Genomic DNA, 15,861 nt, shown 5'->3' with positions numbered 1-15,861 from the left:
TGACTAAAAGAAAGTCCTAAGGCCCACATGGGCCTCCAGAGTCACTTATCGAAACACTGCATATTTTTTAATATATTTATTTATTTATTCACTTCTTATTGGCCACATTGGGTTTTTATTGCTGTGCATGGGCTTTCTGTAGCTGTGGAGAGCGGGGGCAACTCTTCATTGCAGTGCATGGGCTTTTTATTGCAGTGGCTTCTCTTGTGGAGCACAGGCTCTAGGTTCGCAGGTTTCAGTAGTCATGACACGTGGGCTCAGTAGTTATGGCTCTTGGGCTCTAGAGCGCAGGCTCAGTAGTTGTGGTGCATGTGGGATCTTCCTGGACTAGGGCTCGAACCCACGTCCCCTGCATTGGCAGCCGAATTCTTAACCACTGCACCACCAGGGAAGCCCTGAAACACTGTATGTTGATCAACCCAAAGTTACCAATCACAGGTAGTGGAGAGTAGGAACAAGGGCATAAGTAAAGACCTACTGTCCAGTTCTCTTTTGATGGGATATGTTGACTATTTCATGACCATCGAGAAGGGTAAGTGTTATAGATGGAGAAGGGGGGCTTAAAAAGGTTGAAACTGCAATGAACGTAAGGAGACTTTGTGTTGAGAGGTGAGTTATACCCTGGATGAGCCTGGAAGATATAGCCTGGAAGAGCCAGCATAAGAGGGCTTCTTAGATTCATCTTGAGCTCTGGCTTCAAGCTAGTTTCACCTGCCAACTCAATTGAACCTTTGCGTCCAGCTTTGATGGGGCATTTGGAGAGGGATAGCAGAGTGGATCTGAATCCAAACTCACCAACCCATGAGATCTCAGGCAAGTCTCTTGACCAAACTGTGCCTCTGTTTCTTCACCCGTAAAATGGGAGTAATAACAGAACCGACTTCAAGGGGTTGTTTTGAGGATTATGTTAGATGATACAGGTACATCATTTTGCACTTAATAAAGACTCAATAAAGATAATAAAACAAACTATAGCTTTTCTCTGCGGACAAGCCCAGCTAGACTAGTTACTTATGCCATGAAGGAGTTCCTTTGGGAAAAAAGACAAATGAGGAGAATCAAACTGAAAACTGATGCTTTTGTTAGCCCGTCACAGGCCTGTTCATCTTCTCTTAGGAATATGAAGCGGTCAAGTCCACAATTCACATTTGGATTACATCCTAGAGTTTATCTGACTTAACCCTTGGATGTAGGTTCATACCCATTTTATAGATGAAGAAACTGAGGCTCGGAAATGGGAAACAACATGCCCCAGGTCACACAGTGGAACAGCACCAGACTGCAGAGCCATAACCCAGGTGTTCTGCTACCAAGGCCAGAATCTGCCTGCCCACTTAGGGGTCCTGGGCCCCTCATGTTCTCCCTCCTGCTCTCCCCATCATGCAGCCAGAGAAGATCAGATGAACAAGCCCCATCTCCGCTGTGCTAAGGCTGATTTTCTGCCTTTTGTAAGGCTGATTATCACAAACATTAGTATACACAGAAGTGAGACAGGGTCAAATGACACATTAGTTTTTGGTACATGATTATTTTTTTTAACCTGACAGTTTCAAAGTAAGTTTTGTATATTGTGTTGATTGGTTGCTGCCTTTGGAGCATGGATCTGAGAGTTAATTTTAAAAAGTAGTTGTTAGCAAAGGGTAAATACACACATATATACAGTAGAGGTCTCATGTGGTGTTTGTGTCTTAGGCTTGTATATCTCTAAGAGGTATGTGTGCATGTGTGTGTTGTGCCTTCTATGGGTACCTCTACAGTGTGTGTGTGTGTGTGTTTGTGGGGTGTATGCATGTGTGTATGTGTGTGCGTATGTGGTGCCTGTCTCTATACCTGCGCTAAGCAGACTTGCATTTATATGCACACATCTTTAAGTATTACGTGTGATTGTGTATTGGTATGTATTTGTGTATTGTGATTTCTTGTGGAGATGGTGTGTGAATGAGCTTTGTCTGTAGGAGTGAGTTGGGTGCGTGTGTTGTGTGTGTTATATATATGTGCCCATCCATTGCATGAGCTGGTTGTGTTAGGTGTGTTCTCTATGCCTTTGCCATATGGGTGTGTCTCAGTGTTGAAGGCTGTGTGTTGTATGTGGACATGCTGTGTATCTAGGGAGGGTGTATGCTGGGTGAGAGTGTTTGCGTGTGTGTGTGTGTGTAGTGTGTGTGTGTGACCCTATGTGTGTAGTCTGTGTCCTGTAGGTTAAAATACGTTGTGTCCTGTTGTGTTCAGTGTCTGTAGGTGGTGTTCTAGGTGCGTGTGTGTGAGTGTTCACGCTGCATCTCTGATTGTCTGGACTGCGCGTGTGCCTGACCTGTGTGTGCTCAGGCACACGTATGTGACTCCCTCCCCAGGTCTCTCTGTCTCCAAGAAAGCCACACTCCCCCTACTCCCTTCCCCGCCCCACTCCCCGCATCTTGGTGCTGGCGTCTGGGGTTATTAGCTGGTCAGACACTATCTCCTCCAAATATCCTATAGCCCATACTCAGAAATCACAGGCAGGGGCCTCAGAGACGTCGTTTGTGCTGCATCCTCCACAGGCCAGGAGAACTCACGTCCCTCTCACCTATTAGTCACTGAAAAGGAAAGCTCACAAGCCAGATAGCTGCTGTCTCAGCCAGGGTTAACCGTTTCTGAGCCGGTTTGAGGTTTTCTTCGGTGAAGCTGTAAATCGATTCCACAGGCCCCGACTGGAACAGGAGGGGCTGGAAGCTTTGAAATACCTACAAACCCCAGCTTCCAACCACCATCAGACCGGATGATTAGACTCAAGCATTGGCCCTCAAGCATCAGTCACACGTGCTATCGGCATGTGTGGGGAGGGGTGCAGGGTACTGTGCATCACTGAATCCAATTTTTCTGCATCTTGTAGGGTGTTTAGCCTGGCCAGCCCCGCACACCTGACGGCTGACGCCCTTAGTTCTCTGGTCAGTATGTATGCAAAACGCCCCCCATTTTCAAATGGCCCTTTGGGGAAGGGGTGATGACACCGTCTTATAAACCACCGAGCTAAACCAACTATGGATGTGAGGAAACCACTGGACTAGAAGGGACTCGCCTGACAGCTTTCTGTTATCATCCTGCTAGAACACTCTACCATCTTCAATTTATTTCTCCATCCATCCATTCATCTGTTCGTTTTTCTGACAAATATTTATCGAGCACCTACTGTGTGCCAGGCACTTTTCTCAGCTTTGGGGATAGACTGGGAGCAGGGCAAGTGAGGTCCCTGTTCTCAAGAACCTTATTTTTCGGGAAGGAAGACAGTCAGCGAACTTAGAAACAGACAAGCACAAAGATATGGGTCATAAAAAGACCCCTGGTAGCAGTGAAACAGGGTCATTTGATCATGTGAAGGAGTGAGGCTTCTTTAGATGAAGCGGGAGAGGGCAGGGGAGGCTCTAAGAGGGAGTATGTAAGTTGAAGCCTAAAGAATAAAAAGAACCCAGGGTATAGATCTGGCAGGAGCCCATTCCATTCTAAGTAGAAAGAATAGTAAGTTCTTGGTGTGTTGGAGGAAGAGAAAAACAACCAGGAAGATGGAAAGTGATGGGCGTGGACAGTGAGAGAGAGGGGGAAGGAGTAGAGGAAATCGGAGAGAATGCAAAGTCCAGATCACACACTGCCTTCAGGATGCGGCTAAAGTTTAGATGTTATTCTAAGGGCAATGTGCAGGATATTTACAAAGTAAGCTGGGTATAGAATGGGTGAATGCACATTCTGCATGCATTATCCTATCCTACACTATTCTGGAGGAGATAGTATTATTATTCTAATCTTGCAGCTGGGTATAGAATGGGTGAATGCACGTTCTGCATGCATTACCCTATCCTACACTGTTCTGGAGGAGATAGTATTATTATTCTAATCTTGCAGAGGATGAAATGAAAGGTTTTAGAGAGGTTGGGTATCTTGTTTAGGCTCATATAGCTGGGAGCCCAGTTTCTAAGCCCAGCAGTATGACCCTGGAGTCTGCAGGCTTAATCAAATCTAGAAATCCTGTTGTCAAAGGTCCTGGAACCTCTTTGGATTCTGAGTCATCACCCCGTTTGGGCTTCTGTGAGTTCTAGTGTTTCCTATTCTTGGATCCCCTGGAGGAGTGTGTCTGTCCCTCCCTACTGCAATTCATTCACCCAGACGATAAACCTCTCTCCCCTGAGGGAGACTCAGGGAGTGTCTGCGTCTTGCCTCCCTCACGGTAAACCAGAAAAGTGGCAGGGCGGGGGTTAGACAGAGGGCACCTCCCTGGGAACCCATTGGATGTTTCTTTCTACTTCACCTGGCAGCTCTCCATAGGCAGAGGAAGGAGGTAAAATTCTCTCCTCTCTCTCTCTCACACACACAGGCACACGTGCATGCACACATGCACACACGCACAATATCTCACTCCATCAGTGCATCAGCCCGGCTCCCCAACTGTAAATATTTACTCCAGGCTCTTTTACCTACAAGGCATAAATAGTCCCAGCATGTGCTCAGCAGGGCACCACCCCGTAACTGTTTCAGGGCATCTCTGCCTCTTCCCCAGGAACAGAGATGGTGGAGATTCTGGGCAGCCTTTCTGAGGCTGCCTTCCTGACCACTGTCTCCTCACACCCAAGTGCACCAGGCACTGGGGCAATGACAGCCACTGGTGTTCTGGGGAGGGCCTTCAAATCTACTGGCCACAAAGTGCAGAGGCCTTGGACAAGGCTGGTCAGCACTTTTATCAAGCATCAAGTTTAAATGTGAACCAAAGAGACTTCCAGGAGATACAAAGAGAATTTCACAAATATTCCTGAAATGGATTATTGTCATACAACATGTGAAAGCCTCTGCAGAGGATTTCATGAAGCCAAAAAAAAGAAAAAGAATGGCCTTATTACTGAACATCTCCTGTGGGCCAGGTGTTTTGCTTCTAGCATCTCACTTATCCTCACCGTGATCCTATATGGTAGATACTACCACCATCTCTGTTTCGTGAATGAGGAAACCAAAGCCCAGAGAGGTAGAGTCATTTGCTTCAAGGTCACACAGCCCATAAATGGCAGAAGTGGCATACTATCCAGCATATTCCAGATACTCCAGAGCCCAGAGGAGTCCACAATGCTGCAATGCTTCCCTCGGCCCTTGGAAGCCCATGTGATAAGGGCTGCGCCCTCACCTGGGCGAAGGCAGGCAGTTGAGTGGCCTGACCCATCTACCTCCCTATACTGCCAGACTGGGAGATTATTTGGATCTTCTCTGCTATTTTCACCATGGTCACTACCTTTTCCTGGACTGACAGCTTCTCATCTGGAATGTACATTTCGAAGACTTGAGTACTTGTTATGGGCACAGGGCAGGTGAGGAGGTGGGAGGTATCCGAATATTGAATCAAACATGGCTTCTGCTGTCAAAACACTTAAAAGATCTAATGATGAGGAAGTATAAGACAGCAGTGTATGAAAGTCCCAATTGCTTCATATCCTTGACAACACTTAGTACTATCAGTCCTTTTAATTTTACCCTTTTTTGCTAGGCCTGGGGTAACATCTCATATGAGTTTAACTTGTATTTTCTTAGTGGATAATGATGTTGAGGAGTTTCAGATGCTTATTGGCCATGTGATATCTGTTTTGGTGCCAGTCTTTTGTCTGTTCAAGTCTTTGCCAGTGTTTAATCAGATCGTCTTTTTCTATTGATTAATGGTTCTTTATATGTTTCTAATATGAGCCCTCTGTCAGATGCACGTATTACACATATCTTCTTCCAGTCTGTGACATTTCCTCGACTCTCTTGAAGGTGTCTTTCAATAAACAAATGTTTTTCATCTCAGTGATGTTCCATTTCTCATTCTTTTCCTTTATGGTTAGTGACTTTTATGTCCTGTTTAAGAATTCCTTACCTACCCCCAAATCATGACGATATTCCCCTATATTTTCTTCTAGAAGTTTTATGGTTTTACCTTTCTCACATAGGTGTATAATCTCTCTTGAATTAACTTTTGTAAATTTTGTGCAAAAGAAGGGTCAAGGCTGATTTTCGCCCTCACGTGTGTCCAAATGACCAAGCCAAGATCATCCTTTTCTCCCTGAATGACAACGATGGCTTTGTGGTAAATGAGATGATGAAATATCAGTCAGTTTATGGACTGATAGTGTTCTAAACCAGTCAAAAATAAGTACAGAGAACCTTAAAAACACTGGGCTAGAAGCTGAAAAACCAGAATTTTAATTTTGACCCTGACACGCATTTCCCATATGACTTTGGAGAAGTACTCCCCTTGTCTGAGTATCCATTCTTGATGAAAAATATAGAGGGACTAGGATAAAATGACTACATTACTCCTTGTTCTCTGATATACAATGGCTTACTGCATTCAAATTTTTCCTCTAGTTACCTTCACTATCGGGACTGATTTCATCTCACAGTGGAGTTCCAAATGAGCCTAAAAATTAGCTACAAGCAACTTCTTAGAAATCTTTTTGAAGGAAAGAAAGGAAAGAATGGGGATGTGGAGTATTGGTAGGTCTTCGATAACATAGTATTAGTTTCCTATTGCTGTTGTAACAAGTTTCTACAAACTTAGTGGCTTAAGACTACACATATTTAGTATCTCACAGTTCTTTCTGAAGATCAAAAGTTTGACTTGGGTCTCATTGGGCAAAATGAAGGTGTTATCAGGACTTTGTTCCTTCCTGGAGGCTCTAAGTGAGAAACCGTTCCTTTGTTTTTTCCAGCTTCTAGGCTCTGTCTACATTCCTTGGCTCATGGCCCCGTTACTTCGTCTTTAAAACCAGCAATGTCTTATCTCTATGACCCCTTCTTCCATTGCCACAGCATTCTCACTCTCTGACCTTAAAAGTTTCTCCACTTTTAAGGACCCGTGTGGTTAGGTCAAACTCACCCAGGTAATTCAGGGTAGGCTCCCTAACTCAAGGTCTTTAGTTTAATCATATGTGCAAAATTATTTACAGGTTCTGGAATTAGGATGTGACAACTTTGGGGGCCATTATTCTCCCTGCTACACAACTGAATGAGTTGTTAACTTGACTGTTGGTGCAATGAGTATTTGTTGAGTTAAATATATCTCCCTTTTCCAAGTCCCTCTAACCTCCAACTGGCTGATAAGTTAAGAATTCCTAAAGTGAGAAAAAACACAGAGGTTGAACATTAGGGAAGGATAGGGATGATTGGGAGGGGAGCCCAGAATCCTGGATTCTGTTTGTAATGGGGCCACTGCTTAGCTGCATGACTTTAGATGAGCCTCTTCTGGAGTCCACCCATCTTTGCACTGAGGATTCTGGAATATATCTGGGGTACCATCTTACATTGCTCTAGGGACCAGCCACATAATAAAAATGTGTAGAGCAGCCAGGAGCAAATAAAAAAGGGAGTAATGATCACATGGTAACCATACGATCCAGCACTCCCACACCTGGGCACATATCCAGAGGAAACTCTGGTTTGAAAAGATACATGTACCCCAATAGTCATTGCAGCACTATTCACAATAGCCAAGACATGGAAGCAACCTAAGTGTCCATTGACCAGTGAATGGATAAACAAGACATGGAAGCAATCTAAGTGTCCATTGACTGGTGAATGGATAAACACACACACACACAATGGAATACTACTCAGCCATAAAAAAGAATGAAATAATGTCATTTGCAGCAACATGGATGAAGCTAGAGTTTATCATGCTAAGCAAAGTAAGTCAGAGAAAGACAAATATCACATGATATCACTTACATGTGAAATGTAAAAAACAATACAAATGAACATTCACCCAGAGTCACAGACATAGGAAACAAACTTGTGGTCACCAAAGCGGAAAGGGTCGAGGCAGGGATAAACTAGCAGTTTGGGAGTAGTAGATACAAACTGCTATATTTAAAATAGATAAACAAGGTCCTATGATATAGCACAGGGAACTATATTCAATATCTTGTAATAAACTATCATGGAAAAGAATATGAAAAACAATATATATATAAATGTATATATGTGAATAACTGAATTACTTTGCTGTACACCAGAAAATAACACATTGTAAATTAACCATAACTTCAATTAAACATAAATAAATAAAAAAACTTTCCTGTCATTAAAAAAAAGGAAGAAGTGAGATCTTTGACAAACTAGAGAACAGCATCCTACTTAAAAAGCATTTGAGCGACATGTTTGTACTTGCCAAATAAGTACTGACCAAAGGCCAGGATCTGTATCCCCAAGCCCCATCAACCTCTAGTGATGCTCTTTCTAGCTCCAGTGATGCAGGCCTTTGCATCGCTTCATCTTATATGCACGTGTGTTTTTATTTTCCCACCTTTGGCAGCAGAAGAGGAGGTATGAAGCCGAAATGGAGCACTTATATAGCAAGATGGAGAAAAGAAAGAGCTGAAGAGAAAGATCAGAACCTTTCTCCCCCTCACTCCCAGCTTGCAAATGCTCTGCTCGGAGGAGGCAGCATCCCAGCTGGGCTGGGATCAGCGTGGCCAAGGCTGGAAGGAGACCCAGCACAACCCAGGCCTCCTTTCCGAAGGGTGTTATTTCACCCCTGCTTCCCAGATAATGTAACTGAGTCACTCAATTGAGCATAAAATAGAAATTTGGCTTCTTATCTGCCTCAGACCTGACTTTACTATTTTCTTTCTGCAAAATACATTTTTCACTATCTTATCTTCTAATAAACAATCCTAGCTCGGCAGCCTTGTGGCAAGGCACTGAATGCATTTAAGAGACATATTTTTCCCCTCTCACTCTCTGCTTAAAGTCTTCTGTTTAAAAGCCTACGTGTTTTTTTCCTCTCCTTTGGAAAAAATATATATCCCATTTGTATGCCGTCTTCCTTTAAAGAACATACATATTTTTCACGAGTCATTCTGTTGGGTTCCTCCTTATTTTCCCTTTTGCTCACTTGATCAGAATTAAAAGAAGGGACTTCACCTCCACAGTGATGGTATGAGAATTTGATGGATTTTAGGACTGGATGGCAGAGGTCAGGGTGGCTGCTTTAAGAAAGGGGCAGTCTCTAGAGTGGTCAGACCCCAACAGGGCCTCCAAGATTGGGTGGTGGGCAGGACCCATTGACGAGAAGCCAGGCACGAATGTTTAATGCCTCCCCCCAATGCAGACGGCCATCAGATGCGCCAGACAGGGCGGCTTAAGCCGCAGAGGAAAGAAGAGGAAAAGAGAAACAACATTTACTGGAGCTTTCAGAACAGCCTCCTCAGAGAACAACCCCATTAAGCAAAGAAGAGGAAACAGCCCCATTATTACAGAGCAGGAAACTGGGGTTCAAAAGAGCTAATGCACATCCGGAAGACGAGATTCAAGGCAGGTCTCCAAACACCACTTTGGGAATTAGAATCACACACGCGAACTTTTGTGGTGTCGTAGTTGTAGTTTTTAGGCAATTGTTTCATTCTGTGTGTCAACTGTAAAAGCAAAGGGGGTAAAAGTCCTTTCTCACCTGACCTCCATGCTATGAATTCCAACTTCTACTATTTATGCCGGAAAATATAGGAAGTTAGAGGGGCACTGATTTTACTGTTTATAAAAAGCATTTGCCTCCCCTGCTTCTGCAGTCTGTACTCGGAGTGAACCCCAGCCTCTGTCCCATCTGATCCCAGCCAACCTCACTGCCTCATTCACACCCTCCAATGTGTTTCCCCTTAGAGTCTCTGCATACATGTTTCCAGCGATACCGGGAACACCTCCTCCTACCCATCCTTCACATGTGAGCTCAGAAGCTGCCTCCCCAGAGAAACTTCTGTGACCACCCTACTGCAGGGACCACATCCCATTCACCTCTCCATAGCACCCGCCCTTCTCCTTCACAGCATTATTACAAGCTTGCACATTTTTGCTTGCACATTTGCACGTTTAATATCCGTCTCCTCCACCCGTCTGTCAGCTCCAGAGTGAGGAACTGTGTCATTTTGTTTTTTAACACATCTCCTTGTGCTCAGAACACGGCCTGCCACCTAATGGGTGCTCTGTGTATATGTGTTGAATAAATGAATGAATGAATGTGACTCTCACGGCAACCCTGGGAGACAGGCATTTATATCCTCGTTTTCTAATAAACAATGAAATCAACAATAAGCATTATCATTTCTTCCGTGCTTACTGTGTGCCTAGTTGGATTCCAAGAGTTTTAATACTCACTGTAACTGTCTAAGGCGGGCACTATTCTTATTCCCATTTCACAGATGAGGAAACTGAGGCACAGAGCGCCCACAGGCTGAGGCCAAAGCACAGGATTTCCTGTTTAAAGCACCTGTTCTTTCTACTCAATCACAAGGACTCTTATCTGAGCCATCAATGGCTGAAAGAAAGAACCAAGAGAAAAGAATCCTGTGAAAATTGCCTTGAACTCAGGTTACTGTTTGCATGAGGAAATGATCTGGTAAGAGTTTGCAATCTCCTCCAACACTTACCAATCTTAGGTCAAAGGCATTCATGCAAAAGGACAGGCTGTACTTCTTAATCAGGTGTGGACACTGGGGGCCATCCTGGGGACAGCCCTTCTGGAACAGCATCCTCCACCTGCTCACTTTGCTCCCCACCAGGGGCTCATGCCTCAGGCTCAGCTGCCCTCTGCCCACTCTGAGGCCTTCGCCAGTCCCAGCACCCCATTTCTCACTCACAGTCTGGAGAACAGGATGAGGTCAATAGGTCCTTCTGTTCCTGCAGGAAGCCAGAGAAGATTAATCTGTGGACAGAGAGATGACACCCGGAAGCGGAGGAGATTTATGAGGGACAGAAATTCAGGCCAAGGTCCCTGGTTTTCGTTTGCCTCTATCTGTCTTAGGACTTCCACACGGCACTGTGGTTGGAAGAAACTTCGAGAGGTCATCTGATCCAGCCCCTGCCTCCTTCAGGCAAAAAAGAATGACCCTCTGTAACTCATGACACGTAGGCTCTCTAGAGCTCTGGCTTCTCTACGGCTCATAGCGCAACCCAGATCAAGTCCAAGTACTGTCATCTGGCATCTGAGATCCCCAGTGACCTGGTTCCATGCTGCCTAATCTCCTTTTAACTCCCAACAGAAACTAACTCCACTGCAGCCAAACTGGCATTTCCCCATGCTTCCCAACCTCTGTCCATTTGCCCATGCTCCAACTCCCACTTGAAACAACTTTTCTCCCACTCTTGGGCAATTTGATAAGGCTCCCATCCCCTGTAGGTCTTCTCTGCCATCACAGGCCTTCATCACATTAACTCATATTAATGGGTTTTTAAAATTATTTTTTATTGGAGTATGGTTGATTTACAACGTTGTGATGTTGTGTTACTTTCTGCTGTTCAGCAAAGTGAATCAATTATACATAAACATATAGCCACTCTTTTTTAGATTCTATTCCCATATGGGTCATTACAGAGTATTGGGTACAGTTCCCTCTGCTATACAGTAGGCTCTTATTAGTGATCTATTTTATATATAGCAGTGTGTATATGTCAATCCTAATCTCCCAATTTATCCCTCCCCCTGCTTTCCCTCTTGGTAACTATAAGTTTGTTTTCCACATCTGTGACTCAATTTCTGTTCTGTTAATATGTTCATCTGTACCGTTTTTTTTAGATTCACATATAAGCAATATCATATGATATTTGTCTTTCTCTGTCTGATTTACTTCATTTGGTATGACAATCTCTAGGTCCATCCATGTTGCTGCAAATGGCATTATTTCATTCTTTTTTATGGCTGAGTAATATTCCATTGTATATATGTACCACATCTTCTTTACCCATTCCCCTGTTGATGGACATTTAGGTTACTTCCATGTCCTGGCTATTGTAATGGGGGTGTGTCTTTTGTTTGGTAAATGTTTGTAATCTCATCAGTTCTTGGTGACTTACGTCACAGTTATGACCTCTGTCTCTTTCTTGTGCACTAAATGCTTAAGACCCTTACAGTGCAGGGTGGGACCTCCCTAACCAGCCTCCACGTACAACATGCTCCACTTTGCCTTTGCACAATACTGTCCCCTACACTACAATATCTCGTTCCCTTCTTCTCAGCCTGGCAAATTCCTTACCCATCAAGGCAGCCAAGAAGACCAGGTTATTACATGCCAGGTAGTAAGCAAGGCTGGGCTTGGTATATATAATCTCAATTAATCTTTACCAAACCCCAGGATACAGCTAGTATTATGCCCCATCTAGGTGATAATACTAAGGCTCAAAAAGTTTAAGTTCATTTATGTATTTATCTATTCATTCAATCAGTAGTTATTTATTTCACATCTGCAGTCTTCCAGGCATTTTCCTGGAATGTGAGGATAACAGGGCTGAATTTAACAAATTCGGTCCCTGCTTTCTTGAAGCTTATTATGAAATGAGAGTAACATGACAGACTCTCTCCCATTAGCATCACATCAAAACAAGGTATCACGAATGCAGTGAGGGTTAACCAGGAGAAGCATAGAACTTTTGTAGATCTCATCCAGCCTGGGTGACAGGAAAAAACTCCCTGGGAACAACACTTCCAGAGACCAGAATGACAAGCCACATCCTTAATTTAGGCAAGAAGTAGGGGTAAGCTACGTACGAGAAATTACAAAACTCATTTTATTGAAGGCACTAGGATTCCATCCCCACATCCCTGCTGTTTCAAGCACAGCACTACCTCCTCTGAGAAGGCTTCCCAGAACACCTATTCCAGGCCAAGCCCGTGCTTCCACAGAAGCCCGAGTCTAAGGCCGCCTTCTCACTGTGTCCTCACATGGTCTTTCCTCTGTGTGTGAACATCGCCGGTGTCTCTTCCTCTTATAAAGACAACACCCGAACGGCCTCATTTTGACTTAATCACATTCTTAAAAGCCCCATCTCCAAATACAGTCACATTGGGGGTTAGGGCTTCAACACAGGAACATGCAGCAGACACAGCTCAGTCTAAAACACCCTCCATGTGTAGAATATGTCACATTTTGAAGTTTACAAAATATTTTAACAGTTATAAAGCACATGAGCAAACCTAGGTGTGACTTTTGTTCCCAGTTTCTTTTTTTGTTTCTTGTTTTTTGTTTTTTGGTCTTTATTGAATTTGTTACAATATTACTTCCATTTGTTTGTTTGTTTGTTTTATGTTTTGGTTTTTTGGCCTGGAGGCATGTGGAATCTCAGCTCCCCGACGAGGGATCGAACTTGCACCCCCTGCATTGGAAGGCAAAGTCTTAACCCCTGGACCACCAGGGAAGTCCCTAGGTGTGACTTCTGGACCTGCCACTTACCTGCTGCTTGACCTTGGACAAGTGACCTGAGGGATCCTCAGTTTTACTTGTCTTTAAATTTAGACAATAATGTGTGCATTACAAGTGTCTTGGTTGGATCAGAGAATGAGTTATACAGAGTCCTTAATGAATGGTACTGATGCTGCCAGTGGCATTTATTGATGGCAAGAATGGCAGTTGGGGGTAAGACCAGTCTAGGTTTAGATCCAGATATTAACAGCCAGCATTTAAGGAAGCATGAATATGCCAAACACCATTCTAAGTGGATTCACTCATTTAATTCTTTTTTTTTTTTTTTTTTTTTTATGTTATCATGATATTTTTTTTTTTTTTTTGGGGGGTACACCAGGTTCAATCAACTGTTTTTATACACATATCCCCATATTCCCTCCCTTCCTTGACGCCCCCTCCTCGATTCCCCCCCACCCTCCCTGCCCCAGTCCTCTAAGGCATCTTCCATCCTCGAGTTGGACTCCCTTTGTTATACAACAACTTCCCACTGACTATTTTACAGTTGGTAGTATATATATGTCTGTACTACTCTCCCGCTTCTTCTCAGTTTCCCCTTCACCCCCCGCCCCCTCCCATACCTCGAGTTCTCCAGTCCATTCCCTGTATCTGCTTCCCTGTTCTTGTCACTGAGTTCATCAGCACCATTTTTAGATTCCGTATATGTGAGTTAGCATACAATATTTGTCTTTCTCTTTCTGACTTACTTCACTCTGTATGACAGATTGTAGTTCTATCCACCTCATTACATATAGCTCCATCTCATCCCTTTTTATAGCTGAGTAATATTCCATTGTATATATATGCCACATCTTCTGTATCCATTCATTTGTTGATGGGCATTTCGGTTGCTTCCATGTCCTGGCTATTGTAAATAGTGCTGCAATAAACATTATGGTACAAGTTTCTTTTGGGATTATGGTTTTCTTTGGGTATATGCCCAGGAGTGGGATGACTGGATCATATGGTAGTTCTATTTGTAGTTTTTTAAGGAACCTCCAAATTGTTTTCCATAGTGGCTGTACCAACTTACATTCCCACCAACAGTGCAGGAGAGTTCCCTTTTCTCCACACCCTCTCCAACATTTGTTGTTTCCAGACTTTGTGATGATGGCCATTCTGACTGGTGTGAGGTGATACCTCATTGTGGCTTTGACTTGCATTTCTCTGATGATGAGTGATGTTGATCATCTTTTCATGTGTTTGTTGGCCATCTGTATGTCTTCTTTGGAGAAATGTCTATTTAGGTCTTCTGCCCATTTGTGGATTGGGTTATTTGCTTTTTTGGTATGAAGCTGCATGAGCTGCTTGTATATTTTGGAGGTTAATCCTTTGTCCGTTGTTTCATAGGCAATTATTTTTTCCCATTCTGAGGGTTGCCTTTTAGTCTTGTTTATGGTTTCTTTTGCTGTGCAAAAGCTTTTAAGTTTCATGAGGTCCCATTCGTTTATTCTTGATTTTATTTCCATGATTCTAGGAGGTGGGTCAAAAAGGATGTTGCTTTGATGTATGTCAAAGAGTGTTCTGCCTATGTTTTCCTCTAAGAGTTTGATCGTGTCTGGCTTTATATGTAGGTCTTTAATCCATTTGGAGTTTATTTGTGTGTATGGTGTTAAGAAGTATTCTAATTTCATTCTTTTACATGTTGCTGTCCAATTTTCCCAGCACCACTTATTGAAGAGGCTGTCTTTTTTCCATTGTATACTCGTGCCTCCTTTGTCAAAGATAAGGTGCCCATATGTGTTTGGGCTTACTTCTGAGTTCTCTATTTTGTTCCATTGATCTTCCTTTCTATTTTTGTGCCAGTACCATACTGTCTTGATCACTATGGCCTTGTAGTATAGTTTGAAGTCAGGAAGCCTGATTCCACCAACTCCATTTTTCCTTCTCAAGATTGCTTTGGCTATTCGGGGTCTTTTGCGTTTCCATACAAATCGTAAGATTTCTTGCTCTAGTTCTGTGAAAAATGCCATTGGTAATCTGATCGGGATTGCATTAAATCTGTAAATTGCTTTGGGTAGTACAGTCATTTTCACGATGTTGATTCTTCCAATCCAGGAACATGGTATATCCCTCCATCTGTTTATGTCATCTTTGATTTCTTTCATCAATGTCTTAAAGTTTTCTGCATACAGATCTTTTGCCTCCTTAGGCAGGTTTATTCCTAGGTATTTTATTCTTTTGGTTGCAATGGTGAATGGGAGAGTTTCCTTAATTTCTCTTTCTGCTCTTCCGTTGTTAGTGTATAGGAATGCAAGAGATTTCTGTGCATTAATTTTGTATCCTGCTACTTTACTAAACTCATCAATGAGTGCTAGCAGTTTTCTGGTAGAGTCTTTAGGGTTTTCTATATATAGTATCATGTCATCTGCAAAGAGTGATAATTTTACTTCTTCTTTTCCAATTTGGATTCCTTTAATTTCTTTTTCTTCTCTGATTGCTGTGGCTAACACTTCCAAAACTATGTTGAATAACAGTGGTGAGAGTGGACACCCTTGTCTTGTTCCTGTTCTTAGAGGGAATTCTTCCAGTTTTTCTCCATTGAGAACAATGTTGGCTTTTGGTTTGTCATATATGGCTTTTATGATGTTGAGGTAATTTCCTTCTATGCCCATTTTCTGGAGAGCTTTTATCATAAATGGATGTTGAA

This window comes from Hippopotamus amphibius, chromosome 2, assembly GCF_030028045.1.
Source record: "Hippopotamus amphibius kiboko isolate mHipAmp2 chromosome 2, mHipAmp2.hap2, whole genome shotgun sequence".
In the NCBI taxonomy this organism is placed as follows: Eukaryota; Metazoa; Chordata; class Mammalia; order Artiodactyla; family Hippopotamidae; genus Hippopotamus; species Hippopotamus amphibius.
The sequence above is the reverse complement of the archived record's forward strand: the minus strand, read 5'-3'. Positions refer to the sequence as shown.